At 42.1% G+C, this 12,605-nt stretch overlaps 1 protein-coding gene across 1 annotated transcript in view; it reads right to left on the reverse strand.

Annotated features, from left to right (window-relative positions):
- The window catches only part of NECTIN2 (nectin cell adhesion molecule 2), a 91,561-nt gene that overhangs the window by 23,339 nt on the left and 55,617 nt on the right, over window positions 1–12,605 (reverse strand). The window lies entirely within an intron of this gene.

Here is a 12,605-nt window from a genome sequence, read left to right on the forward strand (position 1 = left end):
ACAGATTGGTTGAGTTTCCCTGTTTATTTCAATGAGCAGAGGTGAGAAGAGAGGAACTTCACTGACAGACACCACTGTTAAATTATACTATGCCCAGTCCTTCTTTCCCTCATCATAATTTGTCATATGGGGACAGGGCATTTCTACATGGGCCAATGATTGTTCATAAGAACACTCGTTCCCGATAATTGCCTAATTTAAACACAGAGTAACGATCAGCCAACAAACCACTCATTTGCCACTAATTGGATTTTTTTTATGCAAGTATAAAAATGCTCACTTGTTGGCAGCACTTGTAAATAGGGGGATGTGCTGTCGGCTGAGAAGTGTATTGATGATGAAAGCTCATAGTAAGGATCGTTCATCCCCAATACACTATCCACCAATCACTGTGAAGGCACTTGTTATACTGTGGAACAGTGCTGGTTATAGGCCCACATCAAGCAGTCTAAAATTACCATAGGTTGTCCCCAAATCAGTTAAAGTACTTGACCAAGGATTAGAAAAACAAGCTGCCTTTATTTCCCTAAAACAACATCACACCTGTCCACAGGTTGTGTGCAGTATTGCAGCTTTCACTTTAACGGACCCGAGATGCAATACAAAGCCCAACTCATGAACAGGGGTGGAACTGTTTCTGGAAGAGATCAGCCATGTTTTTTTTACTATTGGACAAGCCATTAAGTTGACCAAAGGCAACTTAAGTGGATCTTCCCAGTATTACCAGGATCCACCAACAATTGTGAAGGCTGACGGATTCTCTATTGCCAGTGAATATCAAGTGAAATAAGGCAGATTTTTATCCTGGCCTCTGACAAGATACAGTATATGCTATAAGAGGTGCCTGGAAGCTACAGCTACTGATCTGCACCACCTTCCATACAGTTCAGATATACTCTTAGCTAATGCAAATTAATATCAAAGGATCAGGCATCTTAAATTGTTGGTTGATCTGTAGACTATTAGTCCATGTACTTAAGAAACAGAGAAATACCTCCTATTGTACAGTATGTGTGGAACCGAAATGTGACCTACACATCAGATAAACAGTCACTCTCTTGAATCAACAGTTCTTATTAGAACAAGGCTCCTTGATACAATGGGCTGTTCAAAGCATTAACGGACTGCTCTTGACCTCATTCATCAGTTCTAGTTTATATCAGTTATTCTTGACTAATTTGGCCATTATTATTCATATGCAGAACCATGATTACTTCACCTGCATTTGAAGGACACGTGTCCTGAATTTTCTTACCTTTGAGAGCAGTTAAGTTCTTCTTATTTCTCCACAAAGCAGAGCAAGTAAAAACAATAAGTATTATCAGTATCTAAAAAAAGCACTATAAATTTGAAAAAATTGGATATAAAAAATGTAATACAAATTTACAGAGCCTATTGCATGCCATTACCTAAATCTTAGCATAAACAGCAAAAAATAAAAATAAAAATTGAATTTATACTTGATTAGCCGAGAAAAGGCACTGAAAAGTTTGGGAACTGGGATGTTCTCAAACTCCAAACGAAGATATTCCATTGCCTATTTTTGCTAATTACCAGCAAGCTAGAGCATTGCTGGGCACTGAAGAGGAGCAGCATATGGCTGGTGAATAGAGATGGAATTCTGCCCATTAGCAACTTAGTGAGATTTTTAGCTATCCACAAAGAAATCTGTCTCAGCAGACTTTAAGATATATGTACGGCAAAGTAGAAATTTGCATACTGATAAAACAGCAATTAAAAGGGTTTTCCAAGACTTTAGGACTGATGACCTTACATTGTGAAGAACTTTGACCCATGACACATCCATCAGGTGGTACAGGACAGCCAATTGAGATGTTTCAGCACATGGACATACCCCCTACCTTATAAATAAACCTGATCTGGCCACCATTTTACATTCAGTGTTTTGCCAGTGTAGGGAGAGGTTGCTGTGTGGCCTTCCTTGTACAATGTTATAATATACTTTGTGTTATCAGGATAGGTAATCAGTATCTGATCTGTGGGGGTCAGTCACCCAGGACCCCTGCCAATCAGCTGTGTGAGAAGGCACCAGTGAGCACGCGGCCTTCTCAGCGTTTACCAAGTACAGCGCAAAACATTGTATAGTGGCTGTGCTTGGTATCGCATTTAGCCCATTCCCTTTTTAGGGCACTTTCACACGAGCGGATGCCATGTGGGTAATATGCTGCGTGATAGAGTGCCAAGCCCCGTTCCGCACAGCAGAGACACTGAGCATTAACATAATTGAAAATGCTCCGTGCCTCTTTGTGATCTTTTTACTACAAAATCACAGTGAGATAAAATGGTCACAGTGATTTTGTAGTAAAAAGGTCACAGACAGGCAAAGAGCATTATCAATCATGTTAATGCTCCGTGTCTCTGCTGTTCTGAACAGGGCTTGACACTCTTTCACGCAGCGGATTCCACGCATGGGATCCGCTCGTGTTAAAGAGCCCTAAGGGGCAGAACTGCACCTAGGTAACATGAGAGATGAACGTATCGTCACTGGCCTAAGAAAAGCTGAGAGAAGTCTGCGGCGCTGCTGCAAGCGCCGCTGCCTTCTTAAACAGCTGATCGGCGGGGGTTCTGGGTGTCGGACCCCCATCGTTTAGATGCGTCTAGAAGTCTGGGAAAACCCCTTTAACAAAAAAAAGAAGAAGATGAAGACAACTGCATTTTGATTTCAGAAACTGGAGAAGCTTCAGATGGCCATACATGTAGTACTGCATACAAATGGATGGCCAATCTGTGTAATACATTTATGGGTCGGGTCAATTAAGGTGAGAGTGGCTTATAGCTTCTGGGTCTCCATTTGAAACAATAGAGGTTGGTCCCCCTCTATTACACCCATAAAATCTAATAGGGTATATAGAAAAGAGTTATGCTTACAAGACCACTTTAGAATGTTGATCTTAGTAGAAATAGCTGCTATCTCCCAGCCTTAGCCACTTTTACTTTTGCCATGCTGGTAAAAATTTTAAGTGAATCTGGACCAGTGGCTCAATCTGGACCAATGCAGATATCCATCTCCCTGCCTTCTTCAGTCATGTTATGACAACCTCTGGCTCTGATGGAACTATGAACTGCCTGGTCATCTGTTTAAAGTATTATTCCCTCAGCTGGAACCTGTAATACCCAGTGGAAGGAGAAATCATAAAAAGTGGTATACAGTATATAACCCACAGCATGAGAATCTCACAAACTACCACCAAAGCCAAAGAAGCCTCTTCTCATTGTTGGATACACGATAAGTACCATTATAAGATATGGGATGTGGGTCTCCTAGTCATCTCCCTAAAAATAATATCTAAATTGTTACAAAAGCTCTCCTTGTCTGCCTTCCTCTTCTCATTTTTTTTCTTTATTTGTATTCTTGTCTTTGGTAACAAAACCATTTATTCCACCTCAAGAATCTGAAATGTGATTGTTTTGACCTATGGAATGTCATGTCTTACCACAATGATGCCCATAGTGAAGCACTGTCCTATATGTAGCCATTGGATGACATGTTTATATGACATTAAAAGGGGTGGAAGGCAAACGGTAGTGATGAGAGACAGAAGACCACAGTATGTTATAGTCTTATTCTTAAAGATTCCAGTATTTTTGGAATCACAGACAGCACCTTTATTCAGGAAGGTAGAGATATTTTAGAAGGACCATTGTCTACAGGACTACTTCCTATTCTGTTCTATACATACCACTGCATTATAAGCAAAAAAAACATTGGTATTATCATCAGGGAACTTTCCAGGAACTACTAGACTATTTGAAAATTTCAAATATGGCACAGCTGAATTAATCATTTAACTCTTTGTGCATCACGATAACCTTTAATAAAACCAAGAACTACAGAACCAATATAGCCATTAATTATGCCAAATCTCAAACTCTGTGCTGCTACGTCTACATATCTATATCTTTAGAAAGTCTTAGTCATCAGGGGAATCAGCAAGGAGCAAGAAAGTTGATAGTGACTCACGAAGCACAGAATGTCCACACTATCCCCCAAAGCATTCATCATACAGGCTACAGTTTTTCAGGCTTTCATCCAAGCCACAGAGTCATTTCAGCAGCATTTATATTATCACATATAAAGTAAAGCAATGTTTCCCCAGAGATCAGAGGAGTTCCTCAAGATGGATTTCTAAGGGCTGTTTGATTTGAACATTATGACATTGACTCACGCTGGGATTGTCAGTAATGTTGCTTGCCTGCATTTATGTAAATTATGAAGCAAGAAGCTCTGTCTACCTCCTCATATTTTACTTAGGTACTCGGTTTAAAGTGCAATAAGCAGCATGTGAAATTTTATAAAGTTATGTTGATGGTCTCTTAGTGGAAGCACTCCAGTTTGTCCATATAGTGCAGCTTAAGCCATTATTAAAAAATAATGTAAATGTTTGTGTGTGTGCCTAGTGTATACCAGTTTTTGTTAATGTGCCTGTATCAGAGGGAAGAAGGAATCAAAATAGCAGATGACCCATCTGCTATTTTGATTCCTTCTTCCCTCTGATACAGTTCCTCTAATAAAGCCTACATTTTCCATGAAGACCCTTGCTTGCCAGAGACAGATGGGACAGAGTCCCATTACTCTGCACATGCTATTCTGTAAGTCAGGCCGGACTGGAGCGCAGCGGTGGGGGAGGATGCGCATGAAGAGGCTTGGCGGTGAAGGACAGGTGAGGAAAGGGTTAGTTGGTTGTGGAGGCGGTACAGGTGAAGAGGCGCGAGTTGCCAGGGCGGCGGGGGGCGTGGCCAGAGCGGTGACTGAGGAAGAAGGCGGAAGTGAGGACAGTGCGGCCAGGGGAGCGGAACGCCCACCCACCCGGCCCTATTTGAAAGGGAGGTAGGGGAGTGTTGGTGTGTTGTATGTCGCGGCAGTCGTGGAGGCGGGGGAGGTCCTTGAAGTGGAGGAATATGGTGGTACCTGAGGATGGGAGGGCCCCGCGGGAGGGGCTGGACTCTCATTGAGGAGCTGGTAGGAACTAATTACGCGTCCATCAGTTGCTGCCTCCGAGCTGGGTTCAACGGCTGGGGGCAAGATGGAGACGCAGGTGTTCCAGCGTTTATGGAGTTATTGGGGCTTCTAGGACCTCCCTCGTCATTGGTTAACTTATGTTATATATGTTTGTATTTATTTCAATAAACGGCTGCTGTGGCCGATTAAATCCAAGCAGTGGTGTGGTGTGTTTATTTCCTGGGTTAGGGTGTGGGGTTGGGGGTAAGAGGATTGTGGAGTTAAGGGGACTGAGCAAATAGCCAATGCCCTCTTCATGTCTTAAGGGCAAGAAGTGATACATCAGTAACAGAACGTCTTTCACCTAACTCACTGAAAAAGTCTGTTTATTCCTATGTGATCCAGCTTCAGTCCGTCTCACCTGCCTCCTGCTCGTGATAACTTTCTCCCTGTCAGCTCTTGCAAGCAGGAGGCAGGGGAGGGCAGTGTGAAGTCAACTGTATGTGTAAGTGGTATATCACTGCCCTCCTGCACTATAAGATTGGACCAAAACTATAGTGAATCTGTCACTATGAAAATGCAATTCAGTCTGTAGCACGTTATAGAGCAGGAGTGGAGCAGATTGATATATAGTTTTATGGGAAAAAAATCCAGTAAACCTAATTTATTTATTTAAATCTCTGCTCATTTCGAACTTACGAGTTCAGTGGGAAGTCCGTTCTAGTGTGACATACAAAGATAGATGTCAATCACTGGATAGGACCGCCCACATGACTCCTAAGCGCAGAAGCAGCAGAGATGTAAATGAAACATCTTTTCCCTTAAAACTACATATCTGCTCAGCTCTTCCTGCTCTGTAACATGCCGCAGACTGGACTGCATTTTCACGTTGAAAGTTTCACCTTCAGCAGTACTTTTCACATGGGAAACATACAGAGAAATAAGGAATGTGGAGCTTGGTAGGGAGAGGAGATGTCAGAGCTGTCAGGAGGGATTTCATAGGCGATTATATATTCCTGTAGTTTCCGCTGAGGAAATACTTGTCTACCTTCACAGAATAAGGAAAGTTTCACATCTGCGGCAGAGCTATCTGGCAGGCTGTTCAGGCAGAGAACTGCCTGCTGGAGTTTCTGGATCTGGCATTTGCGGATATTGCTGCCTGCCCGCTGGACCCCATTGACCATAATGAGGTCCGGCAGAGATCTGGCCATTACATGGTAAATATGCAGTGCATCAGCCAGACAAAAAACACTGCAAGCTATTGTTTTTGTCTGGACGATGCTCTGTATTTTATGCTGGAATAGCCTGCTGGACAGGACAGCCGCAGATGTGAAATTACCCTAATATTTGGATTAGTTGTCAGAATGGGATCACATGACAAATGCTGAAAATTAAGGAGTTCAAAATGTATGGAGGCAACTGAGCTTGGATGTCAGAAGAATATTGTTAGGGGTTTAGCATTACATGTCCAGAAAAACTCCATGGAGTGCCAAGTAAACTTGGAAGTCAGCTTTTCTAGAGTCACCAGAAACCAGTATTAAATGTAGGCTTCTTTCGGTTGGCCATAGAACAGCCACAAAACCCATACCCCCTTTCCTCAGTTGAACTGAAGTAAACTTCGATGTCCACAGTGTTCTGCAGTGATCTAGATTACGTTCAGCAGAACCTCAGAGGTAGAGTGTGAAACTAGCTGTTCCATATTGCAGCATGGAAGCCCCTTCTGTGCTTTCAGTGAAGGTTTAGGTCCCCTTTAATGGAATGTTCTTACTGCTAAAATGATCAAATACAATCATTTAGTATATTGGGATTAAGGAAACATTTTTCATTAAAAGGGGTTGTCCAGGATTAAAAACAAAAGGTGCATTTTTAACCACTTCACATCTGGGCCATTTGCCCCCTTCCTGACCAGGCCTAACTTTACAAATCTGATATATCTCACTTTATGTGGTAATAACTTTGGAACGCTTTCACTTATCCAAGCCATTCAGAAATTGTTTTCTCGTAACACATTGTACTTCATGATAGTCATAAATTTGAGTCAATATATTTCACCTTTATTTATGAAAAAAATCCCAAATTTACCCCAAATTTTTAAAAATTCGCAATTTTCAAAATTTCCATTTCTCCGCTTTTAAAACAGAAAAGTGATAACTCATAAAATATTTATTACTTAACATTCCCCATATGTCTACTTTATGTTGGTATCATTTTGGAACTGTCATTTTATTTTTTTAGGACATTAGAAGGCTTAGAAGTTTCAAAGCAATTCTTAAAATTTTTTACGAAAATTGCCAAAACCCACTTTTTAAGGACCAGTTCAGGTCTGAAGTCACTTTGTGGGGCCTACATAGTGGATATCCCCATAAATGACCCCATTGTAGAAACTACACCCCTCAAGTAACTTAAAAACAGATTTTACAAACTTTGTTAATCCTTTAGGCGTTCCACAAGAATTAAAGGAAAATGGAGATCAAATTTAAAAATTTCACTTTGACAGATTTTTCCATTTTAATCCAATTTTTTTTTTAACACATCGATGGTTAACAGCCAAACAAAACTCAATATTTATTACCCAGAATCTGTGGTTTACAGAAACACCCCACATGTGGTCATAAACTGCTGTATGGGCACACGGCAGGGCAGAAGAAAAGGAGCGCCTCATGGTTTTTTGATGCCATGTCCCATTTGAAGCCCCCCTGATGCACCCTTACAGTAGAAACTCCCAAGAAGTGACCCCATTTTGGAAACTAGGGCATAAGGTGCCAGTTTTATTAGTACTATTTTTGGGTACATATGATTTTTCGATCATTCATTATACCACTTTATGGGGCAAGGGGACCAAAAAAAATTGTTAGCACAGTTTTTATTTATTCACTTTTACAGCGTTCACCTGAGGGGTTCGGTCAAGTGACATTTTTATAGAGCAGATCGTTACGGACGTGACGATACCTAATATGTATACTTTTTCCTATTTAAAATTACACAATAGCATTTTTGAAACAAAAAATTATGTTTTAATATGTCCATGTTCTGAGAGCTATACTTTTTATTTTTTGAGCGATTTTCTTATGTAGGGGCTCATTTTTTCCGGGATGAGGGGACTGTTTTATTGGTACCATTTTGTGGGACATACGCCTTTTTGATCACTTGGTGTTGCACTTTTTGTGATGTAAAGTGACAAAAATTGGGTTTTTTTTACACTTTTTTTAATGGTGTTTATTGGACTGTCGATCATGTAATATATTTATAGAGCAGACAGTCACGGACGCGGCAATACCAAATATGTCTATTTAAAAAATAGAAAAAAAGTATTCCTTACTTGGGGAATTTTTTTAAATTTTTTTTTTTACATGTGAAACACTTTTTTATTCTGTTTTTTTAACACATTTTGTCCCCCATAAAAGGTCATACAAGACCTCTGGGGGACATTTAACTTCATTTTTTTTTCTCCACTGTTGATTTCTCCTGTAACTGGGGCTGACATAGTAGCCCCAGTTACAGGTGAAATACACCCCCCAGAGAGGCTGCACAGTGCAATACAGCGCTGTACAGCCTCAGTGCAGGGCTGATCGAGGTCTCTGAAAGACCTCACAGCTCCTGCACTCTCCCGGCCCCGGCGATCACATGACTGCCGGGCCGATACAGGAAGCGCATAGTGCTTCCAGCACTGTATTCACAGCGCTCGGTGAGCACTGCGTATACAGTGATCTAGAAGGCAGGGACACCTGGGCACTGTCCCTGCCTTCTCTAAGGGTTGCCCTGCTGTCACTGACAGCGGGCAACCCGATCTGCAGCTGCACGATTAGCATGCAGCTGCAGTCTCTGAATGGACGTTCAGGAACATCCATTCAGAGATATAGAACCACCTCCCGGACGTTAACCAGGAACAGCTCCACCCTTGTTCACCTTTGTGTCTGGTATTGCAGCTCTGTACCAATAACTTGGCACCCCTTTCAAGACATCAGATAGATGCCCTAAGAGCATCAATTTCCTGCTAACCATTGCATTAATTTTCAAGGGCACTCTAATTCAGCTTCCTTACTGCTGTATACCCAACAAGTGATCCCTAAAGTTCAGTGCTAAGCCACAGGAAAACGGTTTTATAAACATCTTAGGCCTCGTTCACATGTCAGTGATTTGGTTAGTAATTTCCATCAGTGATTGCAAGCCAAAACCAGATGCAGGTGAGAAACATAGAATGGGTGCAAAACTTTCCATTATGTCATTTCTGTAGACTCCACTCCTGGTTTTGGCTCACAATCACTGATGAAAATCACTGATTAAAATACTGGAACTAGACCTTAAGCTGTATTGGTCAACAGCATACATATGGAGCAGCCCATGACATATAGCTTCCGTTGGGGAGATAGATGGATGTATGTATGTATGTATGTATGTATGTATGTATACACACACACCATATGGTATCTATATATTTTACTGGATTCCTCAGTATAGTAAAGATAATGCTTTCCTATACAGTAGAAACAAGGTGTGCGTATGTATACCAGACCAGAATATGCCAAATGGATTGTCATTTGAGATACCTTGGATGTGGAGGCCTACAGCTACACCAAGGAAAATCGTGGTTTGAACATTATGGGATTAAATAAAGCATGGCAACTTTCCTCAAAAAACAGTGCTAGCCTTGTCCATGACCTGCATCTGGTATTGCGACATTCAGTTGAACGAGGCTGAAATGCACTACCATAAGCCTGTGATGGCTAACCTCCGGCACTCCAGCCGTGGTAAAACTACAACTCCCAAGATGTACACTTGCTTGGCTGTTCTCAGAACTCCATAGAAATGAATGGAGCATGCTGGGAGTCGTGGTTTCAACAGAGCTGGAGTGCCAGAGGTTAGCCATCACTGCCATAAGCTATGGTCATATGTGCCACCCATTTTAGAAGGAAGCAATGTTTTTCTCATTACAACCCATTTATGCCATGGAGATAAATAGTCAACTCTGACAGCAACTTTGGCAGTAGGTATTCCTGCTTCACCTCAGGTTGCTATTGCCCATTGCTTACAGTAGCCTACATGTTGACATACCATTGCACCATGAGCTTTAGTATGAATTCAAACAAGATCCAAATACTTTTGATACATTCAAGTCAAGTTTGTATCTCCACTGAGAAATAAGAAGCACCATTTCTATAGACTTAACTTCTCTTAATTGTCTAAAGCATGAAATTCTTACTAAACACAGCAAGTGCTCAATCCCTGGCGGAGCAAGTAACAGAAATAAAAACCGCCCATCTCCTCAGTGACACTAATACAAAAGTATTCAGAGCCGTATAGATATTTGGCAATGATACAACAGAGCTCAACTAAATTGGAGCAATTACGTGTTTTTTTTCCCTAGGAATAAAGATCTATAATACGCCCAGAGCCTGCAGCACAGTGTATACTTGGCAACAGTTTTCATACATATTAAGAGGGCATCAAGCAGCCATCCAAGGAATTTCTGCAATGGATCAGAAATTCTTATTCCGGAAAAGACCGATTTTCACAAGCAAATCGAGTGTTTACACTTGTGATCCTAATGACTGTGGTCCTATGGCCTGTTAAATACTAAGGCAGGGCTGGCCAACCTGCGGCTCTCCAGCTGTTGCAAAACTACAACTCCCAGCATGCCCAGATAGCCTACAGCCATCAGCCTACAGCAGGGCATGGTGGGAGTTGCAGTTTTACAACAGCTGGAGAGCCGCAGGTTGGCCATTGCTGTACTAAGGGCTCATTCAGACGGGTGATGCGCACGTCTGAGTGCTGTCCAAGTGTAGAATGAACACCACACTGACCTATTATAATGAATAGGGAAAATCACGTGTGTTGGTCCATGCAGAGAAAAATCACACCAAGCAGCAGCCAGTTCTGCTTTTCACACAAGACTCACTCATTCAAGAAAACGAGTTTCTGATTAAAAAAATAAATAAAAATAGACAGGGCAAGATCATCATTCATATGTAGTCCATTCAAAAGATCATCTGTGTTTACTGGCGGGAAAAATGGACTAGTTTTAGGCCTCATGCACACGGCCGTTGTTTGGGTCCGCATCCGAGCCACAGTTTTGGCAGCTCGGATGCGGACCCATTTACTTCAATGCTGTCCGCATCCGTTGCTCCGTTCCGTGGCCCCGCAAAAAAAAAAAAAAACATGTCCTATTCTTGTCTGTTTTGCGAACAAGAATAGGCATTTCTACAATGGGCCGTATGTTCCATTCCGCAAATTGCAAAAGGCACACGGGCGGCTTCAGCGTTTTGTGGATCCGCAATTTGCGGAATGCAAAAAACGGAAAGGTTGTGTGCATGAGGCCTTAGACGGCTTGTCTGAAAGAGCCCTATTAGCTTATTGTCTGCATTGCTTACACCATAGATTTTTCTCTCTGGTAAGAGATAATTGACCAAAGGATTTATTTAGATAAAAAACAGATTTGTTTCCTCCAATCACATGAGGATAATTTGATATTAACCAGCTGGATTCATACAACGTGAAAATAAATTAGACAGACTTCCCTGTATTGTCAAATTGTACGTGTTATGCCGAATGAGAGGGGGAAGGGACTGAGGACAAGGAAGACTGAGATGGGAAAGGAAAGAAAAGGAAGTGTAAGAGGATGAGAAGAAATTCCAGAATTTCAGAAGAGCATGTATGGCCTATAAGTCTCCTCACACCGACCAAGGAGAGATAGTACCCACCCAAATCCAGGGGATAAGAAAGTGGTTAGAGGAGAAAGGAATGAGAAATAGATGGAAGAGAGAAAGGGAAGTGTAAGGGCTCTTTCACACGAGCGGATCCCGTGGGTGGAACCCACTGCGTGAAAGACAGCCAAGCCCCGCTCCGGACAGCAGAGACATGAAGAATTAACATGATTGATAATGCTCCATGGGTCTCTGATCTTTTTACTACAAAATCACTGAGATAAAGCTTGTGTGAAAGAGCGCTAAGTGGGAGGATAAGAAGGTAAGAGAGAGGGAAAGGAAAGAGAAAGAAGTGTAAGAGGGGAGGAAAAGAAAGCATTAGAGATAGATTGAACAGAGTGGGGAAGGGAAAGAGGAGATGGAAGAGTAAGGCTACTTTCACACTCGTGTTTTGGGCAGAACCATCATGGCTCTGTAAAAACGGATCCGTTACAATAATACAACCGCATGCTTCAGTCATAAACGCATCAGTTTGTATTATCTGTAACATAGCCAAGACGGATCAGTCATGAACGCCATTGAAAGTCAATGGGAGACAGATCAGTTTTCTATTGTGCCAAATGGTGTCAGAGAAAACAGATCTGTCCCCATTGACTTACATTGTGTGCCAGGATGAATCAGTTTTGGCTAAGGCTACTTTCACACTAGCGTCGGGGCTCCGCTTGTGAGCTCCGTTTGAAGGGTCTCACAAGCGGCCCCGAACGCATCCGTACAGCCCCAAAGCATTCTGAGTGGATGCGGATCCTCTCAGAATGCATCAGTCTGGCAGCGTTCAGCCTCCGCTCAGCAGGCGGAGGCAAACGGATCCGTCCAGACTTACAATGTAAGTCAATGGGGACGGATCCGTTTGAAGTTGACACTATGGCTCAATTTTCAAACGGATCCGTCCCCCATTGACTTTCAATGTAAAGTCTGGACGGATCCGTCTGAACAACTTTCAGACT

Source organism: Bufo bufo, chromosome 1 (assembly GCF_905171765.1).
Source record: "Bufo bufo chromosome 1, aBufBuf1.1, whole genome shotgun sequence".
Taxonomy (NCBI): domain Eukaryota; kingdom Metazoa; phylum Chordata; class Amphibia; order Anura; family Bufonidae; genus Bufo; species Bufo bufo.